This window comes from Loxodonta africana, chromosome 21 (genome assembly GCF_030014295.1).
Source record: "Loxodonta africana isolate mLoxAfr1 chromosome 21, mLoxAfr1.hap2, whole genome shotgun sequence".
NCBI lineage: Eukaryota > Metazoa > Chordata > Mammalia > Proboscidea > Elephantidae > Loxodonta > Loxodonta africana.
In genome coordinates this window covers 54,569,006-54,583,558 of record NC_087362.1, presented here as the reverse complement: position 1 = coordinate 54,583,558, position 14,553 = coordinate 54,569,006, and positions in this window count along the sequence as shown.

Below are 14,553 nucleotides of genomic sequence, written 5' to 3'. Positions count from 1 at the left end.
TAATTGTAAAGAGCATATTGACATCAGACTGGGTTTGAGTCTTGGTTCCATTACTTATTGCAAGATCTTGGGCAAGATTCTCAACCCCTTTGGTCATAGTTTCCTCATGTATACAAAGGGAGAAAATAATTGTGGCTACCTGATAGAGTTGTTGTGAAAAATAAATGTGTCATCATATATAAAGCACTTAGTATAACTTTATGCATACAGTTAACACCTGATATTTGTTGTTGTTGTTTCTATTATTATTATACTGCTTATTATCATTGTGTTATTACTGAGGCATCTGTGCAATCTAATAGCAATACCACATGTTGCAGAGTTCTTCATTAGGTGATGATCTTTGACCACCTAAAGCAAACACCAGTGGACTGACCCTCTTTTGTTGAATGGAGTCTAGCTTGTTCAGGGAAGTAAGTCAATAATTTTTAAATAAAATTAAACACTACTGACCTCATGTAACTTGGGAGCTCTGGTGGCACAGTGGTTAAGAGCTACAGCTACCAACCAAAAGGTCGGTAGTTTGAAACCACCAAGCTGCTCCTGCTCCTTGGAAAAACCCTATAGGGCAATTCTGCTCTGTTCTGTAGGGTCGCTATGAGTTGGAGTAGACTCCATGGCAATGAGTTTTATATAGCTTTTTTTTTTTTTTCTCTCTCTCATTAAAAAAGACATATATGTCCAGGGAGCACTTTGGAAAAGACAGAAAAACAGATTCTATGACTCAGAATCTATTTTCTGAGTTTAGGATTTTTTTGTTGCTGTTGCTGTGAAATCGATTCTGACTCACAGCGACCCTATAGGACAGAGTAGAACTGTCCCATTGGGTTTCCAAGACTGCAAATCTTTATTGAAGCCAACTGCCACATCTTTCTTCCTCCGAGTGGCTGGTGGATTCTAACCACAGACCTTTCAGTTAGCAGCTGAGAGTTTTAACCACTGTGCCACCAGGGCTCCTTCGGTTTAGGACAAAACCAAACCACTCACAGCAACACTATAAGAGAGAGTAGAACTGCCCCATACGGTTTCCAAGTAGCGGGCAGTGGATTCGAACCGCTGATCTTTTGGTTCGCAGCCGAACTCTTAACCACCACACCACTAGGGCCCCCAGTTTAGGATAGATCCCCTCAATATTTGTTATCTAAACATATATATAAGAACTTAGCAATGTATCATGGACATCCTTCCTGTCATTCAATATTCTATAACAGATGTTTAGTTTTTATAGATATCAAAAAGAAATATAACAAATTTGACAGGAAACAAATGTGAAAAATTTTTGTTGAAAACAATAGTTGTTAGCTTTCTAGCATGTTATTTTCACACACAGTCTTCAAAGAAAAGCTCGTGATAAATCTTCATCAGGACTATTCTATGAATATCTCTGGTCACATTGGGTTTATTTCTCCTCTCGGTGTTCTTGGGCATTTGACACAGATAAAAGTTACTCCGAAGTTGACTTTTTTTGAAGAATCATGCCCATTCCTTTAATGACCTTATGGATTATTCAAGACTTTGAAAAACTATGAATTACTACAATTAATACTAGAACTTGATTTTGACTTATGAGTTTTATCTGCCTTCCATGCAAATTAACGTTTATTTACGAGCCTTAAACCTGAAAAATCCCATGGCTTTCTAACTTATTGAAGAGGAACTCAGGGAAGAACCATATACATGAACTATGGAAAGACTGTTTTCTTGCTAACAACATTTCCTGGCTTGGCTTTTAGCATGCCTTCTTTGACTTTGGTTTAAAAATATTTTTTTTCTCCTTTTAGAGATCCTTCTTGGTTACCTCTACATTTTTTGAGGCATACGACAAAACCTTCTGCTTCAAACTAAATTGGTTTTCTTTAGGCTGAAATCTTTTACTTTGTTTTTCACGATTAAGCAAATATGAATGTACAATATCTGTGCAGTACAATTAAGCTTTAAACATAGCTGCATGTGTATCTAGAATGAATCTGGAAAGCAAACTGAGAAACGCTCAAAGGGAATCTTAGCCAGATTTTTCTATGTATTTATACTGCATTAATCAAAATCCATTTGGCTAATATTTCACCTCAATTGATGTCATATCAACACTTGGAGGGATATTTTAATAATAAATATCATAGGAAATTTTATAGGATTTTTCTTTTTCTTCAGAATCTTATCCTTTACATTTTCCATATAAAACATGAAATTGTCTTTATGACAATGTAAACATTTACTCTTTTAAAATTTTGTTTTTAATTAAAGAAATGGAAATCTGAAATTCTCTGATTCGTGATGTCGTTGATAACATAATTCCAATTTCAGTCGTAAATTAAAGTTAAAAGCTGGGGAATAAAATCTGAACTGAATTATGTCACCCAGATAGAAAATACTCTTTGAATATTTCACAAGATGAAATAAAATAACATTACTGTTGGAGTCTTTTAAATAGATAGTTGAATATGTTACATATCATATAGAACTATCTCTGACATTTATACATAAGCAATTTGGAGCTCAGAGAAGTCTAAGGACCTGCCAGTGTCATTCTACTTCTCAGGTGTGTAACTGGGGTTTTGCTCCTATTCCTTACTTGATGACTAAAAATAACTCAAAGCAAACCAGTTGCCGTTGAGTCATAGCTACAATATATATAGGACAGAGTAGACTGACCCATAGGATTTGAACTGCTGACCTTTTACAAGCCACTCCTTGTAAACCCTATGGGTCAGTCTACTCTGACCTTTTGGTTAGCAGTCATATCTCGCAGCCACTACACCACCAGGACTCCACTTCATGACAAAAGTGTTTGAATTCGTCTTCACCTGTCACTGCACTACTGTTGATAGATTGGTAATACCTAAATAAAAGACAACATCTGCACAGATAAGGAGAAGGAACATAAGGGGTGTTAAAACCTAAATTAACATTTTAGTGAGTCGGAGTAGTCTCACCATTTCCCCAACTCAGTGCAAGAGCTCCAGCTTATTCTGTGTGTTCCCTCCTTGGACAGATAGCATCTGTGTTCCATCCCACCTCCACCATTTTTTTCATTTTGGTTGCCACAAGGATGTTGTGGGATATGACTAAATGCTTGAGGGCAAGAGGTAGGAGCTATTATGTTAGTTATTACTTTAAAATACCATCCATACTTACCTACTGTAATGGTTACAATGCTAAAGACAAACAATACTGACTGATGGGAAGGACATTGACAGCAGAAGCTCATATACTGCTGGTGGGAGTGTAAACTGGTACAACTACTTTGGAAAATCATTTGGTAATATCTAACGAAGCTGGATATTTGCATCCTTAACGGCTCTCAATCGCACACAGAGGTATAAAGCTAGAAGATATGTCAGCAAAAGGCATATACTAGAATGTTCATAACAGGCCTATTAGTAGCAGTCCAAATTGGAAGCTACTCATACACCTTTCAACAATAGGATAAATTATTAGTTTGTGACATATTCACAATTGGAATTCTATATATCAATGAGAATGAAAGATTGAAGACACATAATATGATGACTCTCAGAACCGATGTTGAGCAAAATAGCCAAGACAAAAGAGCAAACCATATGGTTTTATTTATGCAAAGTCCAAACACAAACACTAATTTATGTTTCTATTGGATTTCAGAAACTCTAGTGACATAGTTGTTAAGAGCTACATCTGCGAACCAAATGGCTGGCAGTTCGAATCCACCAGGTGCTCCTTGGAAACCCGATGGGGTAGTTCTACTCTGTCCGATAGGGTCACTATGAGTCTGAATCGAATTGATGGCAAAGGGGATTAGACATCAGAATAGTGATTACCCTTAGGGTGAAGGGGGCAGACAATAAATGCAAGAGGGCATGAGGGGCCTTCTGAGGGCAAATAATGTTCTTTTATTTAAATTTATGTGTGGATCAAAAAGTGTTTATGAAAATTTACTGAGTTATTAAATTATAATTTGTATATTTTTCTGTATTTATATGTCAATAAAAAAAAGCTACTTCCCCCATTTAGACAACATCAAATCTATTTTTTATTGCACATCCATGTGTTCATTTTTAAATCTTTTTTTATTTTCTTCCACTGTTGTATTTCCTGTCCTGGATTTAAAGCTCCAGTCCATTCATTCCTTTAACTGATTTCTGATTAGATACATTTTTCTCTGGCATTCAGGTTCCTTTTGTAGCTCTACCTGCCCCTCACTCCCCTCTCATACCAGGTCTCTAGCCCTCTGGGCAGGCAGCCTATTTCTCCATTTTCCCACCCACTGCCAATCAGAGCACTGTTAATTCTCCTGCTTTCTTTGTCATCATAGTGTGCAGCTTTCAGAGACGCCATGTTGGCAGCCTTCAATGCTTCTCCCTAAGGCTTTGCAGTCTCATTCCTGTGATGGCCCTGGGGCCTGCCAGGCCTGGGTCATTTCCAGCGCCTCTCCTCTGAGAGGTTCCCTCCCCTAGCTTTGTCCAGCAGGGTTTGTATTATTATGATTATGAGTAATGGGCTTTCCATCCTTCAGCTGTCAAAAGCTTGCCCCACACTTTATTCCCACTGTCGTTTAATTTTCACTTTTTAACTGAAAGCAAAACAAAACAAACAAGAGGTTTATAATCACCTCAATTTAACATTTGGAGTGACAAAAAAAAAAAAAAAGAAAGAAAAAAAATTGGCAGTATCTGAGTGCTATTGAAAGCCTCAGCTGCCTGTTGGCTTTTTCTGTTTTGTTCTATTTTCCTCTTTACCCTCTTCTCTCTACTGCCCTCCCCCTTCCCACTTCCTGGAGCCTGAGAACTGTCCACGTGGTGATAGCTTTCAATACCACTCACCCGATTCATTTAACCACAGGCTTTTACCTCTGGATTGTAGCAGCTTGGTGCACCATTAAATCAGTAGTCTTGTTGCAGCACCAGAGAAGGAGTTGGAGAATTATTAAATTCAAAATAATTGTTTTGGAAATCATGATTGCATGCTGCACCCACCAGTGCAGTCATAGTTAAGACAGCATTAATCTGTTTCTCCCCTGCAACCAAGTATTTTGCAGAACTTTGTAACTTGGCGTATTACATTACCCAGAACCAGAACTAGATCAGAGAGTCCTGTGAGAGAAGTTGGAAAATGTTCCTGGTCCTTTAAAATAATCAGGAAAATATATATTCAAATGTATAAGGAAACAGGGCTTTAAAATTGGTTTTGAGCGTCTATTATCTGAAACCACTTTTAAAGAAAAATAAACACCTTGATGTATGCCCAAATATTGGTGAAGGACAATGCTAAGAATTGGACAGTAATGATTACAGTACACAAGATGGCCGCTGATGACCCCTGTCTTTTGGAATCCACACTCTTGTGCCATTCCCCCCTTTTGAAGGCAGGCTGGACTTAGTGAATCAATTCTAATGAACAGAATACAAAGAGAATGATAGGATATCACTTCTGAGATGGCGAAGAGGCTGTGGCTTCTGTCTTGGGCACTCTCTCATGCACTTTTGCTTGCCTGCTCTGAGGGAAACCAGCTGCCTAGTTGTGAGCTACTCTGTGGAGAGGCTCATTTGATAAAGAACTAAGGGTGGTCCCAGAGACAACCGCTAGCAAGGAACTGAGGCCATCATTCCAACTTCCCTTAAGAAACTGATTCCTGCCAATAACCATGTGTATGAGCCCTGGATTCATCCCAGTAAAGCCCTGAGAATGACTGCAGCCTAGACTGAAGCAGTTATTGCAGCCTTCTGAGACACCTGGAGCCAGAGGAGTCAGCTAAACTACAACCAGACATCCTGTGGGATAATAACTATCTGTTGTTTTAAGCCACTATGTTCTGAGGTAATTTTTATGTATTAATAGACAACTAATATAATAATCGTAATAATAAAATTTATCATTTTTTGCACAAAAAACAAAAGAAAACAAAACAAAAAACCCCAGTTACCCTCAAGTTGATTCCTACTTATGGTGACCCCATGTGTGTCAGAGTAGAACTGTGCTCCATAGGGTTTTCAATGGCTATTTTCCAGAAGTAGATTGCCAGACCTTTCTTCCAAGGTGCCTCTGAATGGACTTGGACCCCAGCCTTTTGGTTAGCAGCCAAAAGTGTCAACCATTTGCACCATCCAGGGACTCCCTAGTGTTATATATGTGTGTGTTTATATATATCATCTCCATAGTGTTATATAACTTAACATTCTCTTTTTACGTATAGTACCTCATTCCACACAGTAAACCTACAAGGTAAGTATTTTCATTTTCACTTTAATTTTTATAAAAGAAAAATGTGGCTCAGAAATATTAAGCAGGTTGCTAGGTGTCGTAGTCACCAATTGCTGCTGTAACAGAAATACCGCAAGTAGATAGTGTCAACAAAGAGAAATTTATCCTCTCACAATCTAGTAGGGTGAAAGTCCAAATTCAGGGTGTCAGTGGCAGGAAAAGGCTTTCTCTGTCCATTTGGGGGGAAAGTCCTTGCCATCAATCTTCCCCTACACTAAGAGCTTCTCGGCACAGGAACCCCAGGTCCAAAGGACACACTCTGCTTCCAGCACTGCTTTCTTGGTGGTATGATGTCCCCCAACTCTCTGGCTGCTTCCCTTTCCTTTTATCACTTGTAAGATAAAAGGTGGTCCAGGCCATACTCCAGGGAAACTCCCTTTACATTGAGTGAAGGACGAGACCTGAGCAAGAGTGCACATCCCACTCTAGTCCTCCACAGGCAGAGATTAGGATTTATAACACATAGGAAAATAACATCAGATGACAAAATGGTGGACAATCACACAATATTGGAAATCATGGCCTAGCCAAATTGATACACATATTTTTGGGGTACACAATTCAATCCATGACCCCAGGATTCACCCAATTTTTAAGTGGCAGGGCTGGTGTCGGAACCCAAATTCATAACTTTGAACCTTGTGTTCTTCCAAAGGAAAGTGCTTTGTAAACTGTAATATTTGTTATAGATGAGAACAAAAAATGCCAAAGATTACATACATTAGAAATTCTACCAACAGAGATTCATGTTTAGAACGTAATAGTCTGAAACCTTTGATAATGCAAATTTCTTGGAGAAATGCATTACTTTTAATTCCATCAATCATTGGCATCTCAGTGTTAATTAAGGGAACAGTACATTGTAAGGGAGAGGATGCTGAGAGGCAGTTACAGAAGTCATAGCTTATAAAATAAGGATGTAGGGGAAATAAGGAGCCTCGGTGGCGCAGTGGTTAACAACTCAGACTGCTAACCAAAAGGTTTGTGGCTTGAATACACCAGCCACTCCTTGGAAACCCTATGGGGCAGTTCTACTCTGTCCTATAGATAGCATCACTGTGAGTCAGAATCAATTGGATAGCTTAGGGGAAATAAAGATTAAAAGAGGTTGGGAACTCTGTGACAAAGCACTCCTATTAGTAACAGGCAGGTCACACTCCAAACATGGCCCTTAGTGAATCTATTTAAATTATGCCATAAATATTCAGAAATAAAAGTATGAATTAATAAATGACTAAAACATACCGGCACATGAAAGAAAGAGAAAATGCTTTCCACGTAGAATTGGAAACACCCACACTCTGTCACTGTGTAGGAAAGAATTTAACCTTGCCCAAAGAGAGGTCTGGCCTTTGCCTTCAGCTTCTGTGGAGGTCATATCCAAGACCTTGGAATGTCAGGTCTGATCCCAGTGTCTTTGCTTTCCCTGGAGGTTTGAGGCAGCCAGATAGTAACAAGTGGTTTAGGGTAGAGTTTTTGAGCCACACTGTCAGTGTAATTTAGGGTGGGACATTTGGGCACACATCCAGCTAGACCTCCTGAGAGACCAGAGACTGAATTCAGCCACATGAGCAATCAGTCACGCCTAAACAATGGAGCTCCAGTAAATACTACGAACACCAAGGCTTGAGTGAGCTACCCCGACTGGTAACACTCCATGTTGCCTTGTCACGCACCGTTGCCAGGAGGAGCTGATGTTGTTTGTTATTCCTCAGAGACAGTGTAGCTGATACCTCTCCATTTGGAACCCTCCTCTACTGTGCCCCTTATCTTTTCCCTGGTCTGGTTCTAGTCTAGCTATATCCTTTCCCTGTAATGAACTGTAACTGGGAATATATCAGCTTTTCATGAGTTTTGTGAGTCCTTCTAGGGAATTATCCAAACTCTGCATGGTTTTGGGAGTACCCCTTGAACTTGCAATTGTCAGTAGTGGAGATGATGTGGTGGACTTTTCCATTTAATGTCACTTTTGGCTAACTTTCACACACAAACACACACTCAAAAAGTATTTAGGACATAATATGTATTAATCTATACAATGTTTTTTATACACTATATGTAATAATATGTATTTGACGGCACTGGGTTAACTGGGTGGTATATGTGTATATATATATATACACATTTCTTGACACTGGACATGAAATATTTATTTCAGGAAGATATTCATTTGTAATTGGTTCATTACCATAGGAATGTATAGTGTTATTTTGCTTTATTCAAAATGGCTCATGTTGCTCAGAATAATTACATAGATGTAGAGCTAATAATCACCATGGAAACCAAAAGATAAATCTCCCTTTGTATAGCCTCTCCATAAATTATATTAAATGCATTTAATGTTTAAAGCCCACAGAGAGTTGATAGTTTTGATCTTTATATTTGTCCTTTATTTACTTTTAGACTAATTTAAGAAGGGGTAACTGGTTTGGTGTTTGGTATTTTTTCTTTAGAGATAGAAATTGGGATCTGTATCAGTTTTCTACTGTTGCCATTACAAATTGTCACAAATACAGTGTCATTAAACAACATAAATCTATTATCTTAGGGTTCTGGATCTGTTCAGGGCTGCACTATTTCTGGACTTTCTGTGGAGGGCCCAGCTTCTAGATGTCACCTGCCTTCCTTGGTTTGTAGCCCCTTCCTCCATCTTCAAAGCTAAACGTGTGTCATCTGCAAATTCCATATTCTCTCTCTCTAACTCTGTCTTTACCTATTTTCTCTGCTTCTGTCACCATGTCTTTGACTCTGACTCTGACCCTCCTGCCTTCATCTCGTGAGGACCCTTGTGATTACATTGGCCCTAACTGGATAATGTAGAATCATCTTCCTGTTTCAAGATCCTTAATTTAATTAGACCTGCAAGGTTCTTCTTGCCATGCAAAGTAACATTATTTGCAGTTTCTGGGGCTTAGGGCACAGACATCTTTGGGGACATTTAGTCTGTCTTCCACAAGCCCCATTTTGGATTGGAGGGAAAACTAAGAAACAGAACTCCAGTGGAAGTCTTCCGACGAGAACATCCACGGGGGTTTATTTGGGACAGAAAGATAACAGAAGGTAACATTTCTGCTCTGTCTTTTGTTCACTGAATGGCAGTGAACTTATTGATGCACCAGTCCAAACATGCCTGAATGGCTCACGCACAAATCCAGTGTCACATCCTCACATGCTCAGTGTCACATACTGTCATCTTTTCAAATAAAGTAATACAAAGTCATAATTTCTGTCTCTACAATGTGTCTGGCAGTATGCCAGGTACTAAGCATCCGAGGCTGAGTATCTTTTGCTAGAAGTATTTGAATGTCCTGACAATCTTCAAAAAGTGTTGTCTGCTGTGTCTTGATTTTACATGTTATGGCCTATTTGATTTTAAACAATACCTTGAAAGAGAAGAGACAATTAAGAAGATAGTACTGATTTATGTTGCATATAGAAAGGGTGGAAAATAACCCAAAGATTAATCTATCTACTTCTTTCATTTCAGGTTGAGGAACCAAGTTCCCTGATGAGGAAAAGAAAAAAATGTTACTAATAAAAGAACCAAGCCTAGAACCCCATACTAGTGAGTTCAATTTTTTTCTACCCTGTAGCTTTGGGTAGGGTCCCTGAGTGGTACAATTAGTTAACGGCTAGGCTGCTAACTTAAAGTTGGGAGGTTTGAGTTCACCTAGAGGTACCTCAGAAAAAAGACTTGGCAATCTTCTTTTGAAATATCAACAATTGAAAACCTATGGAACACAGTTCTACTCTGACACACATGGAGTCACCATGAATTGGAGTTGCCTCAAAGGCAACATTTTTTTTTTTTTTAATAGCTTTGGGTAGAAATAGCTCAGGGTAAAATAACAATAAGAGATCATATATAAGCTCCACCAAAATAATGATTGGATGCAGTTAGAGATCACATAGAAATCTTAGAATTTGACCTCCCCCCCAAAAGTTCTAATAAATGTAATATAATCCCTTTAAAAAAAAAAAAAGAAAGACGCAGTCATGGATTGAATTATGTCCCCTCAAAAATGTATCAACTTAGTTAGGCCATGATTCCCAGTTTTGTGTGATTGTCCTCCATTTTGTAATTGTAATTTTATGCTAAGAGGATTAGGGTGGGATTATGGGATTATAACACCACTCTTGCTCAGGTCACCTCCCTGATCCAATATAAAGGGAGTTTCCTTTACATTCCTCTTAAGAGATAAAAGGAAAGAGAAGCAAGTACAGAGTTGGGGACCTCATACCACCAAGAAAGCATCACCAGCAGCAGAGCATGACCTTTGGACACAGGGTCCCTGCACCTGAGAAGCTCCTTGACCAGGGGAAGATTGAGGACAAGGACCTTCCTCCAGAGCCCATGAAGGGAGAAGACTTCCCTTGGAGCTGACACCCTGAATTTGGACCTGTAACCTACTACACTGTGAGAAAATAAATTTCTCTTTGTTAAAGCCATCCACTTGTGGTATTTCTGTTATGGTAGCACTAGATGACTAAGACAGACACAAAGGAAGAAATCAACAACAACAACAAAAAACTTCACAGACAAGAGCTGACACTGAATGACCTCATTACTATTAATAAAAATTTAACACTTACCAACAACGATCTAGCATTAAAGATTCAAAAAAGAAGGAGAAGAAAAACAAACAAAAAAACCCCTCAAAAATCCACTGCTACCCTTGTTACTCAAAGCAGGCCCTGTTCGGTGTGGTTTCTTGACAATAAAGACACACTGAGTTGAGGAGGAAGAAAAAGCTTTTATTGTAAGTTTGCAGGCAAGGAGCAAGGAGATATATACTTCAAATCAAGCTCTCTGAACAAAGGGAGGCAGAAACTTTATACTGTCTCTCACAAGGAAGTATGTACAAACATTACGGACTGCGTAGGTTATTATGGCTCACAGGCACAGAAGACAAATTCCATTTTTTTTCTTTGGCAGTAGGCTAGTAAACTGAGTTTTACTGGCTTGAACAACACCCAGTGTTTTGAGGACAATGGGCAGGGGGAGCATGTTCCCACTGGTCTGTAAAAAAAAAAAAAAAAATTTCTTTTTTTTTTTGGGGTCTGAGCAGCTGCTAATTGAGCCATACCTAGTGCTATTACTTAAGGCTTTGTTTGAAAATGGCTAAGCAGCTCCTGGCTTCTTTGGCTATCACTGTCATTTTGATGTTTTAAGGTTAAGTAGAGGGCGTCAGGAAATATGAAGGGGTTCCAAGCTCTGACATTTACCTACGTTTTACCTTAAGCAAGTTAATTAATGTCTTGAGGGCTCCCTCATTTTTTTTCATCCATGCCAAAATTTATAAATTCACTAAGAAATGTAGGTGACTCACTCAGATTAGTCCCTTGGAGTGCTTTTGGCCAAGGTTCATGTCGTTTAAAAACAACAACATAAAAAGTACCCACTCTGCTTTATTCTAAATTTATATCAGAGAACAATGTTGGTTTGATTATAGAATATTCTCTAAGACCTCAAAAGAATCAGCCTCTTCTATTTGAAATTAATTAATTGTAAAGTTATTTAATCAAAGGCCTACTGAATTCCACTGATATGATGAACCCCCTGCCAAGTACAGTGGGGGCTACAAAGGCTTGCTGTATGTGGGCCTGACTTCAAAGAATAACAATACATGAAAATGCACCAAACATTCTAAAAAAGGTAGATCTTATTTAAGAGAAGACCATGAATTTTGGATTTAGTCACTATACGGTCACTATGAGTCGGAACCAACTTGATGGCAAAGGGTTTGGTTTTTGTTTTTTTAAACTCTGTAGCACTGATCTTCTTAGAGTTTCTCCAGCATGTGAACTCTTCCCGAAATCTCTTCTTTGGCTATCTGCTAAATAGGAAGCTGCTTTCTACTTTATTTAAATATCAGCTTCTTATTTAACTCCTTCTTAGTATTTACCAAAATGTACTTATTTATTTGAAATGCTTAATGTATTTTCTTGATTACTCCACAGATATTAATTCACTTGACTTCAAATTGTTCATCATTATTATTATTTTAATTTGTACTTATCTGTCTCTTACCTCCTACCTCAGCCACTAATAAGTCCTAAAAAAGCAGGGCAACCAAGTCTGTATTGAGTGTATTTAGTGTATCTAAGGAATGACACATTTTTCTCCAGAGGGAGAAAGAAAATGAGATTTGTCCAGTTGTCTGATCTTTCTCATTCAACTGCTAGCTCTGTGAAAGCTGTGTCCATGAATTTGGTGAAACATTATTTCTCCACCATATAACATGGTAACTGGCATGGTGATGAAGTGAACAGGTTCTTTAATATACTTGCGGTCATGGATGTCAGGGATAATTATAGGCATAAATGTGCATTGTCTGCCAATAGGGCTTCTGCCAACAATACTCTATAAGGGTTTATAGAGTGTTTGATTCACCAATACGGAAACACACAACATCATTTCTATCCAAGGAACCCATTTTGGAGCAAAAGTATTATAGAAATGGGCCCTTGACCACGGCCTCCAGAGTTCATAGGGGATACTGCACTTCTCAGAAACTGTAAGAGTGATAGTGTGATTGAATAACCATTTTAAGGCCCAGATGAAGCATTAGCTCAGAAGTAATACCTGAGAAGGCAGAGAGCCATCCTCCATCCTTTAGGATGTGTTATATATTTTAAAGCATAGGTCCAACAACCAAGAAGTGGCCCCAGTTACCATTACTCCTACATGGGCATTTATTCTTATCCTCACAACTTTGGACTCTGAATTTAAAGGTTGTGGTTTCCAAAGGAGAGCCCTAGTGGCACAGTGGTTAAGAGCTCAGCTGCTATCCAAAAGGTCAGCAGTTCGAATCCACCAGCCACTCCTTAGAAACCCTGTGGGGCAGTTCTACTCTGTCCTTTAGAGTCCTTGTGAGTTGGAATCAGCTCGACAGCAAGGGGTTTTGTTTTGGTTTTTCAGTTTCCGAAGGAGGAATACTTATACCAAGGGAACACAGCAAGAGTTCTGCTGGAATACAAACTACAGCTGCCACTTTGGTAATCAAATTTTATGAAAAGAGAGCAGCACTCAAGAAGCAGAGCCACAATCTTGGCAGAGGTAATTCACCCCATTCATCAGGAGACAGGGCTCCTATTACAGAATGGGAAATAATGAATTAATTTAGCATACAGGTGATTCACTTGGCCACCTTTTTGTACTCCCTTGCTCAATTTTGTTAATAAATGGACAAGTCCAACAATTTCTGCCTGAGAAGTATGTGGTAAACATGAGCTCAGATACCTCAGGGATGAAGATCTGAGTCATGTCACCAGGTGTGTCACAGAGAGCAGCAGTGGTACTAGCTGTGGGTGGACTGAATCTAGGATGCGTATTAGAGGAGGGAGATAAAGTATATCAGTTACAGCCCGGATACCGGGTGTCAAGGAGGGACTGTTCACCTCATTAACCTTCCTCTTCTCAATTTTTTGTTTGTTTGTTTTTAGGAATTGTGGAACACCTGCTCCTAGAACTCTTTGTGAAGGAGTAAATATAATTAGTGATAGATATAATCAGGGCAAAAAGTGGACTGTACCAGACTTTGGGATGTGCCACCAAGTCTTCTTTCAGGTATGAGGGAGCTACTTGGATGTTGCTGTGAGACAGCCCTCAGCTCTCATCCCTCTTGGGGATTGATTCGGTGAGGAAAAATCTCTCCCTCAATGGCATGTTTCCAGGTGGAAGCATTACTTAACCAATGACTGATTAATGTGGAAGCAAAAATGCCTAGCCTCCTTGCTCCAACTTGGAATAAGTCTGAAGGGGCCATCTCAGCTTCACAGTTCCTCATATGACTGTCCTAGGCCTCTGTTGGAGCTGCATCACAACCTAAATTCTCCTTCATTTTCCTTCCCCGAGAGAACTCCTCTACAAACCCCCAGCATGCAAATCTCCATTTCAGATCCCGTTCCTAGGAACTCAACCCCCCAAACAGGCCATGTTATTAATGACTCAGGACCTTTGAATTCCATAAACTTTGAATGCCTGTACCTTCTCTTCTTGCAAATGCTTCTGCTCTGCTGATTGCATTAGTTTTACCAGAGACCATATGTCCTGCAAAGCCAAAAGTCTTTTCTATCTGGTCCTTTGTGGGAACATTGCCAGTCCCTGATTTAGATGATGTCCCTTCTACAGATTCCCAGTATTTCCACAGATGGAATGTCACAGCTCAACATTCGCTTTTTGTTTTAGTTGTTCTATTATGAATATTTGTGTTTCAGATTCTGTATTTGAGTTAAAATGATACAACAGACACTTCTCTTTTTCCAGCTCCATGATGAACACTCAAACACTGAAATCACTTCTATTATAGTGTT